The sequence below is a fragment of the Paramormyrops kingsleyae genome, chromosome 1, assembly GCF_048594095.1.
Source record: "Paramormyrops kingsleyae isolate MSU_618 chromosome 1, PKINGS_0.4, whole genome shotgun sequence".
NCBI classification, from domain to species: Eukaryota; Metazoa; Chordata; class Actinopteri; order Osteoglossiformes; family Mormyridae; genus Paramormyrops; species Paramormyrops kingsleyae.
The window spans coordinates 30,857,233-30,877,303 of record NC_132797.1 but is presented as its reverse complement, the minus strand read 5'-3'; the positions used below and the strand labels follow the sequence as shown (position 1 = coordinate 30,877,303).

Here is a 20,071-nt window from a genome sequence, read left to right as displayed (position 1 = left end):
CCACAACCCCCACCCGACCACCCACCCACAACCCCCAACCGCATCAGCAGAGGTCTGCTCAGAAGGGATCGGATTCTGAGATGGGGTGAGATGTCAACTAACAGATTTCACGTGAAGGCCTAGGAATGGCCTGGCCCACATGGCTGAGATGATGATCCCAGGTATCATTTCTACAAAACAGATCACTGTAGCGCGTGTAGTAAGCTGCCCAAAATTCACATCATAAACAGGTCTGTTGAAAATAGCAAATGAGGTCATAAGTGCATCTAAACACCGGCGCTCTCATAAAAGCCTTAGCATGTGAAGAGGATGGTATTCAGGACCATTACAAAACAAGGTTAAACAAGTTGGTGAGCATCTCAAATAGGCAGCAGAGTGTTGGCGTCTATCATGCCAGCTCCATAGACACCGTTAAGCTGTCGCATCCTCAGCTGTACAGGACACCATACATCGGTTCTGCATGGGAACTTTGTGCAACCATGGCATGGTTATAACCAACAGTAAAGACTTAAAAACTTTGCCCCTAAAAGTTCGATGCCTCCAATTATCTGCTGACATTCAGATTTCCTCCACGGAGGACAGTTATTGTGACAGATTCCTGCGAGCTGAAACCATGTTTTGTATTTGCCTGGTGCTGAGCCCAGGATGCCGCTTTTAATTTCCCCATACGGTATGAATTTTTCATGGATCGCTGTGCAGAGTGTATGGAGAGGGAACCCCTGTTAACTATGTTTGCCCTTCGTACAAACAGTTATAACTATCATACAACAATTTATAACTGTTCAGCATTTTAGTTTTTATAGCTACTGCTTCAGTCTGTCTCTAGAAATTTGAATATGTAATACAATTAGGTCTGCAATTAGATGCATAATCAGTAAAGTGAAATCCCAAGAATCAATTTATCACGGTAATTATAAATTTTATATAAATCAATAATAAAAAAAATCTATTTGCGAAATATATGGTTAAGGCACGGTCTGTGACTAGATGAGGCACAAAAATAGGATTACCTGCAGTATAAGAATACTGAGTCAGTACTAGTCAACCCAAGAGGTGGGACAGGCGGCTGCACGGGGCACCACCTTCTGACAAGGTGCCGGCTTAGTAAGCTGGCTTCAGCTGGCCTTGGGCAGGGGGCACCGGCAGTGAAGCTTGCTGAAAGTGCCAGATGGGCTTCAACCGGACCTGCTCCAATTCACTACAGGCAACCCACAGTATCTGGGCCACCATCCGGGGCCTGAGCTACCAAACAGTCACCTGGAGAGTAGCGCTGTTCGATTATGGCAAAGATCATCACGATTATTTTGATCGATACTGAGATCACGATTATTCATGCATTTTTTGACTTGTCTTTTTAACAGTGGATTTCCTTGAACTGCAAATATAATTCAACTGAGAAACAAAAATGGGTAGGAAAGGGGTGCGATAGATTTATAACAAAATGGGAGCACTACTGTGAAACTAAATGCGACACGTTTTATCTCGATTATTTTTTTTTGGATAAACGTTGGAAGCCGAAACCATAACAGATTAAAACTCGAAGTGTCCAGTCCTGCTAGAGCGTAGTGAGCAAAGAGGAGCTTGCGTAAGGGCTGCCTGCTCTGGACAGTTGAGGCAAACAGGCTTAGCCTCCTGACAGCGGATTTTTACAGGAACGACAGGTGCGGTAAGACAAACAGCTGCACCAGAAGGCTTTGGCTGCTGGCTCCAGCACTCATGAAAAATAAAGACGGGGGCGGGGGAACAAAGGCTGTAGGAGGTCATGGAACGCACGCCGATACCACGGTCCGCCAAGCTCCAGCTAGAGAACAGGGCTATAAGCAGGTACTTCATCCCCAGGAACTTCTCCTTGTCCACCAAGGACACCTTGGTCACAGTTTTATCCTGAAAACGCCATTGTTACAGAAGCCCAGTCTCTCAAAGTAACCCAAGACCATCACAAGTGTTAATATACGACAACGAATTGATGTTTATTTTGCATTTTATTTTGGCTGAAAAATACATTTAGCTAAAACTGGGGAGGGAGATCAAATCAACGACAAAATGTGCAGTCTGATAGAGGACGATATGTAAAGCACTCACGTGATTCTGTACCATATCTGTAGAGTAATAACTTCTAGAATACATGTTTGAGTTTATGTCAGAAGGATATTTTAAAGTGTCCACCATCCGAAATTAACATCTGGGTCTCAAATGCCACGCATAAGCAGGTTGTTAGAGGGAGCCAGGGACAAGATTTGGTGGGTTTCAGTTTTACTAAAACATCAACACTACAAATTAGAAGGAAAATCCATAGAGGAATAGCGGGGCATTCATTTTAGCAGCGGCGGGTATTAATGCGGCCAAGCACAAGGCACTTACTCTGCTTCGGCTCCTTCTCTGAAGACCCAAAGTCAACCAAGTCCAACGTGCTGCAGTGCAGAAAGGCTGTTCCTCACTGCCGGGGGAGGACGCGTGGGAACCTGAGGGTGATGGGTGAGCGCCAAACCCCTCACGCCCTTTTTTTTTTGACAGGTGAAGGTCACTGGCTCTGAGCTTGTGCCATGGAGGGGGAAGGGAGGGGGGGCAAAATGACAAGCGAGCTCCAGTGCAACCACATGCTCCCTGAAGAGCAGCATGCGGCAGCTATAGTCAGGATGATTCAGGGGCGGACAAAATTAGAAACGGTGCTTTCCAACTGGGGACCGCGGGGGTGAGATAAATCAGGTCAGGGGACGAGAGAATGAGGGAGGGGGGAACTATAAGCATGCAAGTAATCGGGTGGGCAGGCTGGGTGTCAGAGCCCCATACTGAAAGCCTGATTCAGAGTTTAGGTGAGCCTTCCATCACCTGGGTCAGGGAACTAATGGAACACCATTCTCAAAACGTAGCCAAAGAGGCCAGAAGCTTCTAGCGCAGGTCACATGAGACTAAAGGCACAGCGGTGACTGATGGCACACAAGAGCGGCCATTTATGGGCCGAACGGCGAGGCTTTGATAGCGGCCAATGTACCATAAATAGGCACACAGACACTCAAAGGGATCAAATCAGCTGTCCTAAGAACAATCCCTCCCAGAAAAGCTTCCTCGACGACTGATCCCCTGTTTCAGTAGGATCACGACACCTCCTGTTATTTTTAAAAAGAGTAAACATGTGGATGATTGTGGACATGCAGAGGAGGAGTAAAGAACTCACTGGAATTCATCGGTTTTTCCTGCATGCTATGGTTGACATGTGAGGGCTACGTTGACTATTCGAAACGCAGAATGTTGATTTCTTGGACAATAAGATCATGCTACTTCAGATGCAGTAACTAGGTCTGTTTTACATGAAGCCCCCCCTCTCCATCTTTGAAACAAGCCCCTCACAACAGCAGTACCACAGTGAGATGCTGAACTTCATCATATTAGCGGCTGTTCTAGCAGATAGCCAGCTTTGGCAGTAACACGGTGAATTCTGCTGTCGGAATAACAGGCTACCTGCTGACTGACGGTATGAAAGGGGAGCTTACAGGAAGGGGAACGCAGCACCTGGGTCAGCAGGTGACAGAACAGCTGTACGACGTCACACCACCCAGAGTGTCGTTCAAAATCAGAACACATTTAGATCACTCCTTCTTTAGAGTCTACCTGTTAGGGACCATTCACAAATAAGACTAATAACGACTTCACTGTCCAACAGACAAGCGCATTTGCAACTCTACTTCTTATGCCTGACCATGCATGCCAGAGTGAAAAAGATCTTTGAAATATAATGTACAAAATGTTGTTAAAAATGTCCATTTCATGAAAGATAATAGAAACCGAAGTATGGAAGGCTGAAGGAAAGTCATAAGTTCAGGTCACAGTCATGGTTGGGCTACAGAGATTTTCACGTAACCAGGTCTTTGGAACGGAGCTCTGAAGCTGAAGGAGTGGTTGTATCCCAGAGGGTGTAATGTTGACTTAACACCATGCCAGCAACCAGGGCTATATACATGGCAAGAAAATTTTTTTTTTGAACAATTTAAAAAAAAAAAAAAAAAAAAAAAAAAAAAAAAAAAACTTTGTGGAGGGTTACTTATGAAGACTATCACTGCACTGCTAAGAGAACTCAATTTTTATTCCACTGCAATGCTTTACCTAGGCTATAATCACCATACATTATCCATACCTATCTTGATAAAGTTTAAAAATTAAAACAGTAAAACCAACCCATGGCCACAAGAAATAAAAAAAAATTACTGAACTGAAAGCATGAACTCAAAAGTATACGGCCATTTGTCATAGTTGACAGGGGTGACTGAGCTAGTCCCCAATGCAAAAGAACCACAGAACCACCTCCTGTACTGCAGAACACTTTCTTATCCTGGAAATAAGCCCGCTCAATCAGGGCAGCCTGGTGGGGAGGGGGGGGGGGGGGGGGGGAGACCTGGATTCAATCCTCTGCAGACCGCATAGCAGCAGAATCCAAGGGGGAACACCACAAACTCAAAAGCAGCAAAACAGCGAGAAATCATGTATTCCCCTCTGTATTGATATACTGTACCATCATTAGGGATGTAACGACACTCAACTCACTATTCAATACGATTTACGATACGATTTTTTAGCAGTATGAGCTATTCCTTTATCTTTCTAAACTGTGCAAAACGTGTCCTCTTCTTAACAGTGCAACTGAAATTGAATAAAATACTGTTTTAAAAAAAAAAAATCCCAAATCAAAATTTAAAAAAAAATCTTCAACTAAATAAACAGACTTGCATGTGCAGCTTAGTGTGATTTGCCCTTTTAATAATCTTTGCTCAGCTCACTCTGGTGCAGGTGGACATGCTATTTGTGTATGTTATCAGTCTTTTACAGTGTTTGCATGTCTTGTTTGTGCTTTAATCGTTTTCGTTTGTGATTACCGGAAAGCTAAATTGCTGCCACACCGCCGATTTAAGTTCGGGCGGTGCGTCCTTCCATCCATGTTCTGAATCCGCTTAATCCCAACTGGGGTCGCGGGGGGGAGCCTATCACAGGAACCAACCCCAGGCAGTCGCCAACACACCACAGGGCGCACACACTCACACAACCACAGGGCCAATTTAGACTCACCAATCACTCTATCCTACACGCTTTTAGACCGTGGGAGGAAACTGGAGCCCCCGGCGAAAACGGGGAGAGCGTGCGAACTCCACACAAAGTCGTGAAATCAAATGTAATATTACACCAGTTTTTCCGTTAAAGTACCGTGAAGTCCTTCTAAAGTAGCAATTCATTTTCCACATCAGCCGGTTTAAATCATCATACATTTACATCGATTTTTTACAGATCCATCGTTACATGCCTAACCATCACACAGGGGTAAGATTCAGGAGGCGCTTGATGGTGACGGGCTGTTTGCACAGGTGGCAATAGCTTTGGGTCATTCAGATTTCCTCCTAGCTTTCCCAAACATCTTTAAGGCTAATAAATGCATATAATCCTCAGCTAACCAGCTCCCAACTCAAGGGCGCCGAGTACCAACGTAGTGCTTAGCAGATGAGCGGGAGCGCTGTCCTTCCATTGACACCACAGATCCCGTTTCACTGACCATGGAGCAGCTACAGCAGGTCAGCTACGCTTGGTACAGGGCTGAGCTCCAATGTAACCACTGGGCCTTGCGTGAATCCTTAAATTCTCTTTGGAAGAGAAGTCAAACGTTCAAATGACAACACACAAGGGAAATGTAGCATAAAGGCACCTCTGTAGGACTGAGACAGAAAGGTGCAGTTCAGAAACACGCAACTGACAACCACCAACCTCCCGTTATTACAAGACACTAATACTGTCTACAAAGTTAGAACAGCATAATGGCATTTAAAACAGACGAAAGTGCAAGATATATAGGGGCATGGCGCTAAATCCACTAAGCATGTATCATCGATCAGCCAAGTTTCTGCTGAAGTCTCCTAACTGGCCTCTGGCACAGTCCGCTGTAAGAACCCAGTGTCACGGACAGGTGGCGCTGAACTTCACAGCACCAACTGAAATGTCCTCCTACTTCAACATTGAGGGCTCATTCCCTTGCCAAGCAGCAATGAGTGAAAAGGCTTTGACCTAGACATTGTTTCTAAAGACTACGGAGCCGTGGGACTTCAGAACCTTCGAGTTGCTACATAAAATTAAGAACCACAAAACTATACTAGCTGAAAGGAGAAATTCTGGATTGAGCAGTAGCAGGAATGGTTAAAGACTACAGAGAGCGGAATGGGCTGGAGCAGCGAGCCACACCACCACAGCAGCTCTGTTAGCTCCAGGCAGAGTAACTACGAAGGGCTCCGAACTCTGGCAAGGCCCAAAACACAAAGGGGAGTCTCTCACCCCCAGCTGGCAGAAGGGCAGAGAGAAATCTGGGGAAAAGCCCACGATACACAGCTCTGATCGCCCACAGCTGGGCCTGAAAATGCATTTTAAAAACTAGCTCTGCAGCTTCAACACAGTGCCATCTAGTGTCCAGCGGTAGGTACAACCCAATCAAGAACAGAGGCCTTGAACATTTTAAAACCATTTTAACTGGAGGCTAAGCTCCACCTAAAAACTAGGTGACATTGCCCAAGCAGGCCTAATTACTTCATAAACCAATTATGAACTCACAAGCCCCTAGGCTCACAAGGCCCCACGTTTGCCAATACTGACAAGGAGAGCAATAAATCTCAAGCAGCAAATTAGCCAATAGCTCACCAAGAGAGACCTACAAATGACCGAGGTCTTCAAGATCAAACTTTATTAACTTATCAGCACGAGGCACTGAGCCTGAGCCCATTTCACAGTATGTCCCCCACAGGCCCAATCTGAACACAAGGGATCTGGCCAGCTGCCCAAGGGACACCTACAAAGAGCTTCAGAGCATGAGGGGCAGTAGCAAAGGGGAGAGAGAGAGACAATCTCAGTCCTGATGAGTGAGATTGTGCTTCAGCATTAGAACTCTGCCAACGACTCTCGAAAGATGGCACGCAGCAAACATGAGTTAAAAAAAAATTATGTCTTGCTTCTTCCAAGCTTGCTTCACCAGACAAAGCTGCCAGCGCAATTCTGGACAACAACCGCCACCCCCCCCCCCCTTCCATAACCAAGAGCAAAAACAGGATTGAGGACCACAGAATAAAGCAGAAAACAAAACTACCACAGAATGACCATCTATAATTAAAACCTCAAATCATTTTGCCTGTAAACTGCTACCTAGTGACGCCATGCGGTAACTGCAAAGACGATAGAATGGGTTAATTCGGGAAGTGTTTCACAATCCGGTCCTTGGGGACATCCAGACAGTCCACATTTTTGCTCCTTCCCAGCTCCCTGTCAGACAGTCCAGACAATTTTTGCTGTGGGATTCAAAATCGGAATGGTTGGTAGGGCAAGGAAAGTGTCACCTAAAAATAAGAACACACTTCCAAAAGGACATTCATCAAGGACACAAGCATTATTCATTCAATCTGATTTATACAGGCAGCTTTCGGCTGGCCTAGCTGGACTTTAAGCCTGAGTGTTGCCTGCTTCTCGTCACCATCCATGCTATGAGCTTGCTGCCCTGAAACGCACCTTTTCACCCACTTAATCCAGAGGTTCCTTCTCAACCTGTGCTCCTTTACACAGCAGACACTTCCCAACCATCTTTCACCTTCACAACACAAATTTACAATTTATTTAGCAGATGCATTTATCCAAAGCAACCACACACCAGCCAGAGAAGACTGACAGCACCTTCCATTCAGCAAATCTCAGCACCTTTCAGGCTTCAGAGCCATTCTGCTGTGAGAAGAGCCGGGGACTCATTTTAAAAAGCAATATTAACGCACCCCACTGTGACATTTATCACTGAGACAGCCCTCAGCACCTGACTTTACAGAAACCAGACTCCGCGCTCCTCCTCTTCAAAGCATACCACCAGGCATCTTAAAGGGAGTCCAGTGTCTTTGCTCACCTACCATGCCAGACATATATCACACACACACACACACACACACACATCTATAAAACCCCAGGCAGACAGAGAAATGAAGGGAGGTCACTCACTAGCTTGCGCCCAAGTTACAGGTACCCACTGCATCCTGCTAATCCAACTGAGATGTCCCACAGACCAATAGCAGCTTGACCAGCGTGAATAAGCCCTTGCAGTGCGATGAAGTACTGTGCGAAAGACCAGTCAGGCTGGGGAGGGGTTTCTCACCACTCAACATGCCAGTGGCTGCAGAGGGGTGGGAAAGGAGAGGTGAGGAGGCCGTCCTCAGGAACTCTGCCCCACAGCTGGTGGAAGCAGTTACAGGTGTTTCACACTCACTAAGCCACACCAGAAAAGCCTCACATTTACAGCAAGGAAAGAAGAATGTAAACAGCTCAAAAGCAGAAGTCAAAACAGGGGTCCAAGCAAAAGGCAAATTAAAATCTGGATTCAAGCAAAAAAAGCATGAACGGCAAAAATAATTATAAAATTACATAGCAGGTGGACATAACACGCATATTCCTCAAGCTTCTGATGGACCACTGTACTTCTCAGAGCTCTGCTTCAAATCGGAGAATAAGCAGAGCTTTGAGAACCTGCAAGCCCACCGGTGCATGCTGCCAAATGAGAACCTGCAAGCCCATCAGAGCATGCTGCCAAATGAGAACCTTGCTTCCCCATATGGTGCCCTGGGATGGAGATCCCATGCCAACATCAGAGCAGATCTCCTTTGCCAAAGCCACTCCTCCTCAGTTTTAACTCGCTCCGGACGCACAACTAAGGTTTTTTTTGTCATGGTACCAAAGAGGTACGCTGAACCAGAACAAGAACTCCGCAACAGCTTCTACAAGCCCAGAAAGATCCATTTGAGTGTGGGAGAGTGGGAGGGGCATTAACGAACAGAGCAAGAGGACCAAAACTACCAGCAGCGATATTTAGAGTGCCCCGAGATTAAAGAGCAGGAGTTCACCTAAATAACCAGGACACTACATGCCACAGGATAGTTTCAAAATATAAAGATAAGCAAGATTTAGCAGTTATGTTTTCCAAAGAGTGGGGTAGGGCTATAAGAAATAAACACCCATTATGCTGAAGCATCTCGAGTATTCAGTAGGGACACTTTCCAATAAAAGTCAAGTCTTTAACGTCACAAAGATACAGAATCGAGTGTTAGGGAACAATGCCAACATGTGACTGATAAGCTGTAGATAGTCTGTTGTCTAAATCATGCCCTCACGCCATCTTCACACATTCCCACTCAGATGGGAAGCTCTGACACAAGTTCAATTACCACCAAAATGCTAATTACCCCATGAAAGCTTGGGTTCTTCCTTTCTGAAGCAGCTTGAGGCACAGAACAGGCTGCACGACTACAAAGGGGGAAGAAACGGCCCAACCTGCACCTCATTAGCCGTGATGTCCAGCAGGGGTCGCGTGTCAGCGAGCAAAACCGCTGAAAAAAGACGTTTAAGAGCATTCGGGAGAAGAGATTTGTACAGACAAATACCACCAGAGGTACTGCGGGATGATCTGCAGCTCCTAAATCATGGGCAGATGTCATGTCTAATGGGCTCTCGAGTATTCAAAGACAATCTACAGTGACGTCTCCTAACAGATGGAAGCATACTGGGCTGGATGATCGTATTCAACACAAGGGGAACAAAATTGAAGAGGATACTCGTGAGAAAGTCACCTTTTAAAATAAAGTCCTCCAAGAGCAACTTTAAACACACAGAATAAGCAGGAAGGAGACATCTTTGACAGGCTTAATGACAACATTCATCTTCAAAAGTGGCCATGCATAGGAGCACCAGGAGGTCTCTTAAATGCCCTACAGGCCTGGTTGAGAGATCACATGGAACCAACCCCCTTTTATATGGCTTCTCTGTGTTGGGGGGGGGGTCCCAGTACCCTCCAAAGCTGTCAGGTTCAGTCACTATCAGAGGTTTTTAAATTATAACACAGCCCAATTTCTCCAAAACTCCTCTTCTAGTATGTGGAGATCTGATTGGCTAAGGTTTTGGCCTTATTGTGACATAGAATAAAAATAAATACATACAGTAAAACCTTGTGAGGTCTTGCAATACAAGTATTATGTATACGCTCTGTCTGCCTAACATTACGTGATCACAACTGAGTCGATGGTTCTCTCTCACGCTGCGGGATTGTGGGTAATCGTCTCCCATGCTCGGTCTCAGTCGGCGTCCCTCACTCGTAGTCAAAATTTAGTAGAAAAGCACCACCCAAATAAGGGCGTAGCAGTGCGAGCGATGAATCTGTTTAACGACAATGCAATGTCCACATTTCCGCAAAATCGAAAAGGACAAAAGCAGCCGTCATTGGATGGGATCCTTGGTAGTCGCACAGAAAGAAAAAGATTCCAGTGAGCCAACAGATAGCAGTGATTCCATTATAGTGAAAGTCATCCTATAAAATAACAGTCTTCTCCTCTCTTGTCTCCCTCACACCATCTACGATTCTTTTCAAAGGTAAAATGCAGGTTAATTTGTATTATGTATTTACTTTATATTTTGTATTAATCGTTTTTATATGAATTTTTGGGTTTTAAACAAATCATCTGAGTTTCCATTATTTATGGGAAAATTCACTTTGATATACAAGTGCTTTGGATTACAAGCACATTTCCGGAACAAATTATGTTCACTAACCAAGGTACCACTGTACTTCTCAAAATCCTAGACCAATCCCACTGGGCCAACTGGGTTACAGAGGGGAGAATAAACCTCCCATTAAAGAACAACCTCAAGACTGCACCCTCCTCCCCCTCCAAAATGTGCTGACCTATCTTGCAGAAAATAGAAACAATGAACAGTACTACCCCCCCACCCCCACGAACACAGGTCGATACCTCCGGATGTTAGAAGAATGGGGGAGGGGGGGGGGGGGGGGGGGGTAAGAGAGAAGAAGAAAACAAATTTTCCTCAGGTTTTCTGAAATGAAAAAAATTAAACATGGACTATACAGGCCAGCAATATCTGAAGGGATATATCCCATGTAGGCTAATTGAAAAATTATGTGGAAATATTACCATAAGCACACTCTGCAGCACTGAAACAAGCCAGCGACAATACACAGTTGTTATGGTGACAGAATAAACATTTAGGGCTGTCCTTGTCCCAACACACAACGAGGCTCCGGGCCACCTAGCAGCAAGGAGCAGACCATCCATACTGAACACATCCCACACAGAGAAGTACAGTGACATGGCGATGACTGACCATCTCCTCCTAGTTGCCGCTGGCTGTCTGTCGCTTGTGAAGCGTGACCGTGTTGCCCGCCCCCATATAAGAGAAAGCCAAGTGTGAGCGGGCAGCCTCGGGGGCCCCCAGAGTGAATTCACATTTATCATGTTTTTATATATATAAATCCCTCAGCGACCAGCCTGGCTCACCCTGAAAGCAGATTAGAACTACTCTGATAAAAACTAACACCTCAGAAGATCTAATTTTGTAAAATCAAGCTGGGCCTCACTGCAGAGGCCGTATTACTAATAAGAAGGCAGTGCTAAGAGGAGACAAATCAGACTTCACCCTGCTAAGGGGACTCAGTTAGAACAGAATTCGTAAGCAGTGTTCAAGATCCCCCAAAACACACACAGTCTGAAACTATAACGACGTGTAAAACCTCTTAACATGCAACTGCCAATGCGACGTCACAGCAAGGTTCCAGAAAGCAAGCACACTAAACTATCCGAAACATATAAACACACTCCATTATATGTCAAATGACACTTTGCAGAAGTATTTTCAGACAGCAAACAGTATGGTTATGGGCATTTCCAAAACAGGATGACATCAACCATGACCCAGGATGACCTCATGATCCGCTAGGAGGCAATAAGCAAGACTGACAAGTAGTTTCAATGGGCACAAATCAGCTCACATTACCTGCATAGATTAACCCAACTCCTGGTGAGCCTTTACAGCACATCCTTATGTCTATTAAATTCTGCTAGTGTAGTATGCCACATCATACCGTTTTGACAAATCATAGTAGCAAGAAAGACTGATGTAGCGATGAAGAAAGGGACAGCTCAGCCACATCATTTAAGAGAGATTTTATGAATAAGCAAGGTAAACATGTTGGTGGTGTGGCAGGACTTTATAGTTTACAGTCCGACATGTTTACTAAACATAAGGATACACCGAATTTATACAGATTACTAAACTTGAGTGTTACAATACACCTCGCATTAATATTTAACGGCACACTACTAATCTGCTAACCAAATTGTGGGGGTAAGTAAATATCCATGTAGTGCCAAAAAGCCGGCCTACGGACAAATGTTTACACTCATCATTTGAGGCCCTGGTAAGTATTGTGCATGCGCCATATAATCAAAATGCGATTTCGTGCAGCCCTAGGTTAGATACCCCGGTGATTGGCTGAATTACTATAACAACACAGGCTACACTGTCACCCAAGGCTCTGTCATTTCCAAACAGTTTCACATCTGGAGCACAGATCAAAACATTCCAGCTGGTCCAACCCTAACTCAATGCAGAGACCCACATAGCTGAAACATGAGTTACACAGGTTAATAACACAGCTTGGGTAAATAATGTCCTGACCCCAGATCAGTCAGACACATTAGTCTAGGCCACCACAAAACATAACTGTTGGCCTAACTCCAACTCCAACAATTCGAAAAACTGAAACATGAGTTTTGCAGATTAGTGATATACTGACCCCAGATCAGTCAGAAACATTGGTCCAAGCCACCACAAAACTGCAGAAACCTGGAGAGACGACGCAAGCTTCAAGTTTGAGTCTCTTCCATATCAGGAGTGACCTCAAAAACCACCACTCTATCCCTCAACAAGAGGCCACTGTCGAATTGACACAAAAGCCTTCCCGAAGTTCTACTCAGAGGCCGCGTTTCACAATGTTGTAGTCACACTCCTCCCAACCTAGAAGTATGAGCTTCGAGTTGAGTGCCACAGCTCCAGGCTGCGTGGTGATCAGCCTCCACATCTGCATGCCTGCTGTCAGGCACAAAACAACATCCCAGCTTCCCACACATACATGTTTGCTAGCATTTGTCAAAGGCAGCTTGGGCTGTTCAACATTTTTCTTCAGCGTCTCTCTGATTTATGGCAGTCATCTCATGGTAACTTCTGGAGAAGTATTTATCCATTGGACATATGGTCACTGGAGCCTGGCCGGAAAACTTAAACATGAAATATGAGGATTTAGGGATTTATAACCAAAAAATTTTTTTTAAATCATGTGGTTCCACCTTGATGATCCATTTTGAAAGAAAAGCACACCAGACAATCCAGTCTTCCCATGCATCTCATATCTGTTAGACACTGAGGTATCACAGACAGTCCCTGAACAGTAAAGCCAGCACCCCACTATCACAAAGGGCTTCCCCAGTTGGGAGCACCTCGTCTCATTTATGGTACCCTTCCAAAAGACCTCCATCTAATCAGCCTTCAATTCCTTCACCAACCCTTCCTCCACTACTTGTGTTTGACACACCACACCCATAGCAACAAACCCCAAAGCTCTATAAATGTGTCCGTCCCTCAAAACCAAGCCTAACCCAACCCTTATCCATTCTTGCAAAAAGAAATACTCCTTTCACCACTGTGACAAAGGCTACCTGGGAATGAATGGGGAAAGTAGGAGCTACACTGGCGGGAGACCCGAATCAGATAAGGCAGCACAGCAAGGAACAGCTACAGAACCCGGGAGGCAGCACTAGGGTTTCCAGATGAAAACGCAGCTACGAATGATCTGAAGAATGCTGGAAAACATGACGAAGTGCCCCAAAAACACTCGCAGGAAAGTCATAAAAGCACAAGTGCAATTCTTCACATTAGACAAAGGAGAGCGTTAAGACAGACAGCAAAGGAGAGCCACACCAACACCAGTCTCTTTGATTGCGTACAATCATCTGTAATCTGATATTTTAGAAACCTGTGCAGGCCGCCTCGAGTAATGGATGGGTGGGGAGGGTCCTGACAGCTGTGACCCCCCCCAAGAATCACCTGTTCATCACCAGCTCGTTTATCCCCCCAGTGTCTGGTAGACTGTCCCCGCTGCAGCTGTATCAACAAAGTTTCGCAGACACGCAGGGGCAGTCCGGCGACGCGGCAAAGCAATTCTAATTTTAATAACTCTCACCTTCCTTCTAAACTGAAGGCTAACACCTTAAAAGGACAACTTACCAAATCATAGCATGAAAAATTAAGTTGATTTCTTTCAAAGAACCTTCAGAGTTATTTAAAATGAACACTTTTGAAGCTCCATTAACTGATATATAACAGTACTGGCAGCTCAAAAACACAGTGGAAAAGAAGCTTCAAACAAGGGCATCCAATAAATCAAACACCAGGCCACCCTTTGTGCTTAAGGATAGTCTGCCTGACATTTCTTTCACAGGCAGCCATCTTTAGAAAATATCACCCTCCTCGTGAGTAAGCTCAACATGGCCTTGTTACAGAAGTTCACACATCATGCCTGTCACATTCTGACTGACAGATCAGCTGTCAGTCAGAAGAATTGTTAAAAAAAACCCAAAAAAAACCCCACATAAAAATAGCCCTTTATCCCACTGATCAGCTGAACGACGTCACATTGCCAGCCATGCATCTGCCCAGGGTTGTGATAGCCCATGATGCAAACACTTAACTCCTTATCACAGTTAGTCTGGCCTTTAGAAAAGACCAATTTACAAAATTAATTATCACAAGTACAGGGTACATCGTCTCAAAAAAAAAAAAAAAAAACCTACACTGTGCACTTTTTGACAGTAATCTCGACAGCTAAGCAAATTTCTTTCATCAGACTTGGAGGAAGTCATTAAAACACAGAAGAACGAAGTTCAAAAGTCTAGACACCCAACGCAGGTAACTACATCAAAAATAATAAGCGCCATAAAACCCAAGGGGAAGTTTGTCCTGCTCCCCTGCCAGCAACAACTGACTATTATCCAGAAGCTCAGCAGCAGTGCTTGGTTCTCAAAATCTGGGTTGGGTTGTTAATGACTCAAGAACTCATTAACGGTCCAATTAATGAGGTATTCCACATGATCACAAAAGCCTTGTGATACAGAGCTTTTACAAGAAACACCAAGGGCCCTTATGGTCTACATCAAGCACTACAGCCAAGATCAAAGCATGTACTTGGACATAAGATGACAAAAAATATTTTCAAAATACACAGAACATCCCATAGATGAATTCTGACTAACTGCACATCTGACAGTGCTCATAGTTCAGGATTATAAACATTTAATCCTTTAAAATCTTATCCATGACTCTCACACCAGAGATGCTGACTGACCTACACTTGACGTTCTGGGGAAAAGGGCTCTGGCTGTATTGAGTTTTTCAGCTTCTTGATTACACCCTAGAGCACAAACACTACTTCAAAAAGAACCTTGGAGTGCCGCAATATGGCAAACCTTTCTGCCTAGACAGATAGAGCCCCCCCCCAGATTTCCAGAACAGCCAGTGATGATAAAAGTCTCTACAGAAAAGCACAAGAGTGAAATTGTGGGTCATTTCTCAGTAACATCACACAGAGGAGCACAGCAGTAACTTTCATTCACATGCAAAACCCCAAACCACAAGACCATCCACCTTCAGCATGTGGGATGTACCACATCACATCACATATGACAGCTAAGAGAATTTCCATAAAATTTGCATTTTGCATTGTACAATGGGGTTGAAATTAAGAAACACGCTTGACAAGTACAGAGGGTGCAGACAGAGGGTAACAAACTGATGAAAATACATCCACCATAAACCAAAGCCTAAGTTTCTACGAGAAACCAGCCTTCAGAGCCCTTTGCCCTCAATCTATGCTGATGGAGCTAGACAACGGTGATGCATACATATTGCGTTTAGAGAAAGAGGAACAGGCCAGAGGAAGCTGCAGCAATGACCACACCTCACAACACATCCGAGGACAAGACAACAGCCATGGGAAAAGACTGAACAGTTAACTTATCAGTAAAGTGTACATCAGAAGTCTACAAGGGTGGGGGTTTGGTGGAATATATCAAACAAGAAATACTCAAAAATGGGACAATATACCCATCACATAAACCCATTAAACAGGCAGACAGCCTCAGGTGGAGGCAGGCAGGGGGAATGCCTGGCAGGCTGAGGAATGGCTGATCATCTGAACATCTGATTGGGGGGCAGCACGTGGCTCAGTGGGCTGAGCCTGTCATCGTAGGGTCGCCAGTTTGAACCCAGCTTCGGCATGTCTGCGGGTCCTTGAGCAAGGCCCTTGACCCCCAGCTCCTTAGGTGCCGCAAGAGGTGGCTGCCCTTCGTGGCCATCTTACTCTTGCCTACAAAGAGCAAGCTGGGGGAGGCGTAAAGGGAACTTCCCCATGGGGATCAATAAAGTATCAATTATTGTTATCAACTTCAAAAACAGAAGAACGGAGAGAGGAACCCTAAGACTCATCAGGTTATAGCAACCAGTACCACCACACAAACAGACCCAACTATGCTCAAGCTTGTGTTGCCAACATCTCATCATTTATTACCAGCAACATTATCAACACTAAGTTATCTGAAGCAGTCATTTACAATACAGCAAAAACACGAGTGCCCACATCATCTGTTTTGTACAATATATTTCATAAGCAGTATTAGGTCAACATTGGTGAGAACCTTGAGTAACAGCGTTGTATTACTTCATATCGCACCTCACCCAAAACCACGGTTAAAAGCAAATGTTTATTTAACAGGGGTCACAAAGCCCAAATCTCATTCACATTGTTAGGGACTGGAATTAGCCGAAGGCTTTGCTCAAGTCTCAGGTCTCTGCCAGTGCAGAACAAAACTGCAGATATCGAGCTGCCCCATACAGCAGCAGACTCTCTCTTTGATGGAGCTGAGTGACATCTGCACAATCATGCAACTGGCATGTGATAAAAAGCAGATCAGCCAGCAGCCGTAGGCCATTCGCAAGCTTCTGTAAGCCTGACGGTTTCATGGACAATCTGGAGATGGTGCTGCTGGAACACTACCATGGCTGAACTCCAAAAGCCCAAAACAATGACAAAAGGTCAAGAAATAACCCAAAAGATCAAGGTGCACAAACATTTCTGATGCAGCCCTTGGCTACATCAACGCTACAGATAATTCGGTAACGGAGTGACGCTGGTGTTAAAATCAATAAGACGGTATCTCTCTACTGAAGAGATTTTCCACTTACAAGAAATTATAACTATATAATATAAGGATGCTGATGCGGCTGTTAAACTCCGTTTAAAATTATCCAAGAGGACCAACTACCTTCAATGTCGTGTACCATGAACAAATAGCTTGTTTCCATACGGTATATACGACAAATACTTTAGAAAGAAATAAGGACTATGCATAAACGCATTCAGTATGTACGTTGCAGAGGGGTCGGGGCGCAGGCGGGTTATGCAAGTCGTGTTTAAGGTTTATGGATGATGTTTCTAGGCAGGAACAGTGTTTCATAAGAGCATTTAAATCTCATTTAGTACCTGTTGGCACCTCCGCTCGCAGATGTGGCGCAGTCAGCTGCGCTCAAAAGCGTCAGATTAACGACGGTGCCGTGGTTTAGCATGGAGGGACACAGTTACAGCAGTGCAAGTGCCCTTCCTTTAAGGACAGTTAACTGCCTGGCCCAAGACCAATTCTCCTTATGTTTCGGACAGCAAAGCCCCACTTGCTTACTTACTTACTTTATGTTTGCATTGGGAATAAAAATTTTCCAGACGCGCTTGCCCATCCCGGAAAAAAGTAACTGTACAGACTGATGAAAACGCTTACAAGAAAAGCGAACAAACAATACTACAGCGCCCGTCAACTTTTTACACAATTAGATATGCAAGGTGTTTGAACAAGCAGAAACGACGCGCTGCCACTTCATTTAATGGGAAATTGCTCCAATGTGAAACGTGGTTTATGTTTGAAAATTTAACCATCTATATTTGCATAAGGGGTGCAATTTAAGACCCATATAGACGGCTTTACAAACTACCGGCATATGCAATGAACAAACACGGGTAAAGACCAGAGGCTGGGCAAAAACTGACCTGGATACTACCCCGAAATGACTGCATAAAATAATAAGAGTTAAAGAAGTAATGCAGATAAACTAAAACAAAAACAGAAACGTTCAAAAACTAGCATTTTAAAAGCGAAAAGGCTTACCTCTCAAAAACAGCCAAAGTGGATGGAAACGAACTCCGGGAGCAGCTGTTGCCTGTTCTGTTCAGCTCAGAGTTTCTTCTGAACAAACTTCACAAATGGAAAAACTACAACGCGATCCTACTTTCCAAGCTGCATTAATCTGCCCTAACTCTGCTTGCGAACACAATGTACATCTTTTGTGCTTATCTGCTGTAGTGGCGCTTGTTACAATGAGCGGACGCCGCCGATGCGAACTCCTCCCGTCCCAGACGCGCAGCGCACAGCCGCTTGTCATTCGCGCTCGCCGCCCCAAAGCGCCACTCATATGCTGCGGCTTCCGGGCGACGTGAAGCAACTCTAAAAGGGGCAGGAAGAAAGATTAGGGCGCCACCAACAGGGCGGCAAGAGAAAGCGGATAAACAACCTAAGTTAACTAAATTGCGCAAAATCAGTAATTAATGGAAAAACTCCAAATAATATAATCATAATCAGTATTAATCAATTAAAAATGAATTATCATTATTATTGCTGCTGTTGTTGTTATTAATGGGTGTAAAGTGTGAACAGAGTAGAATAATAATCAGTCCTTTTTAGAATTGCTGCATAATTACACAGAAGAAATCTGATTCCTTTTACCTCCACGTCTCCGTGAAAACACCACTTGCATGCGACAGCAGTTAGACGCAGCTGTTAGACAGTCCTAGCCTATGACGGAACAGAAAATAAAGAAAATGTTGGCCACAAACGATCAGATATTTGCAATTCGAATGACGTGAAGAGCAAACACCGTGTTTATTTAAAGGTTTATTTAACGTACAAGACTGTTCCAGCTTAAGATTGCACTGTCACCCCAACTGAAATGCCCACGTTAAATGGAGGGTGCAACTTAAATTTGTCACGAGCCAACTTACATTCAGGAAATGTTTACAGTCTCCATTAATCCATGTAGGTTTCAGAGCTTCCTATCCCCTGCCGCTGAATGGCACACGTTCATTATGCGGGCTTTAATTCTTTGATTTGGTCTTGCAGGCCAGCCTCCGATGGTTAATGGAATGCCACTGGGCATTGTTTCATCCTGGCAGGGCTAAACAGCCGCCTGTTACCAGGGGCAACATGCTGGCCGCATATAATGAGCTCTATTATCTGTCCGTCACCAAGAAGGTGCCTGGGCTCCGCAAATAGGACCACACAAGGTCACAAACAGACGGGCATGAGAAGAGAACCAGGGGCCCTCACACTTATAACATCTGAAGACAGGGACACCACTTGGCCCTCGGGTTTAAGCTGCCTTTGGAAACAGGTATGATTCTGAAAAATTATATAATTTATTTAAGAACGAGACATGTTAAATATTAAATACAGGTTCAGGCAGTTTTGAAGTACAAAACAGAACTAACACAACCTGTAACTCATGTCAGTATAAACTGGCTTGCTACTCTACTCTCATGTAAATTACATCTTTTGATCATTAAATCATTCTTCATGCAGGGATTACTGTAGCATAAGTGACAGTGGCATGGCAACAAAACATGTGTCAGCACATATACAAAACAAATTACTGAAACTAAGCCAGATAATGACAGAATTCAAATTGGGTGACAAATTGAATGTCTTCGGGTGATAAAAAAGGCTAAAATTATTGTTGAGGTAATATTGAAATACAAAGACGAACCTTTTGGCCATTGATTGCTGTGACTTTCTGGTGTTAGAGATATCAAAGATCTGATATGTGTTTCTATATCTGTCTAAAGTGTTCTGCAGGAAAGTTGCAACCATTCAAAGAGGACTGAGCTCCTATAATTTACTTATAGAGAAACTCAAACAGATTAACCTGCATTAAAAGGCTTTACGACTAATTTACCTCCTTTTTTCTCTCAGATCCCCAGTGAAATGGTCCACTGCAGATGTTTTTGTTCATTACTGAAGAATATTTAATGTTTGTACAGAGTGTTTTGGCGGTCCAGTATGTCGACATGACACTAGAAAAG

At 44.4% G+C, this 20,071-nt stretch overlaps 1 protein-coding gene across 3 annotated transcripts in view; it reads right to left on the bottom strand.

The window, feature by feature from the left end:
* The window catches only part of svila (supervillin a), a 73,832-nt gene extending 55,431 nt beyond the window's left edge, over positions 1 to 18,401 (bottom strand). For 2 of the 3 annotated variants that reach the window (XM_072713602.1, XM_072713609.1), the window contains exon 1: positions 18,105 to 18,401. The gene's annotated coding sequence lies outside the window, so the exon portion shown is untranslated. Of the gene's footprint in view, positions 1 to 2,361; positions 2,496 to 18,104 lie in introns of those variants that run through there. The other variant, XM_072713603.1, reaches the window with a different exon arrangement.
* Positions 18,402 to 20,071: the final 1,670 nt, after the last annotated feature.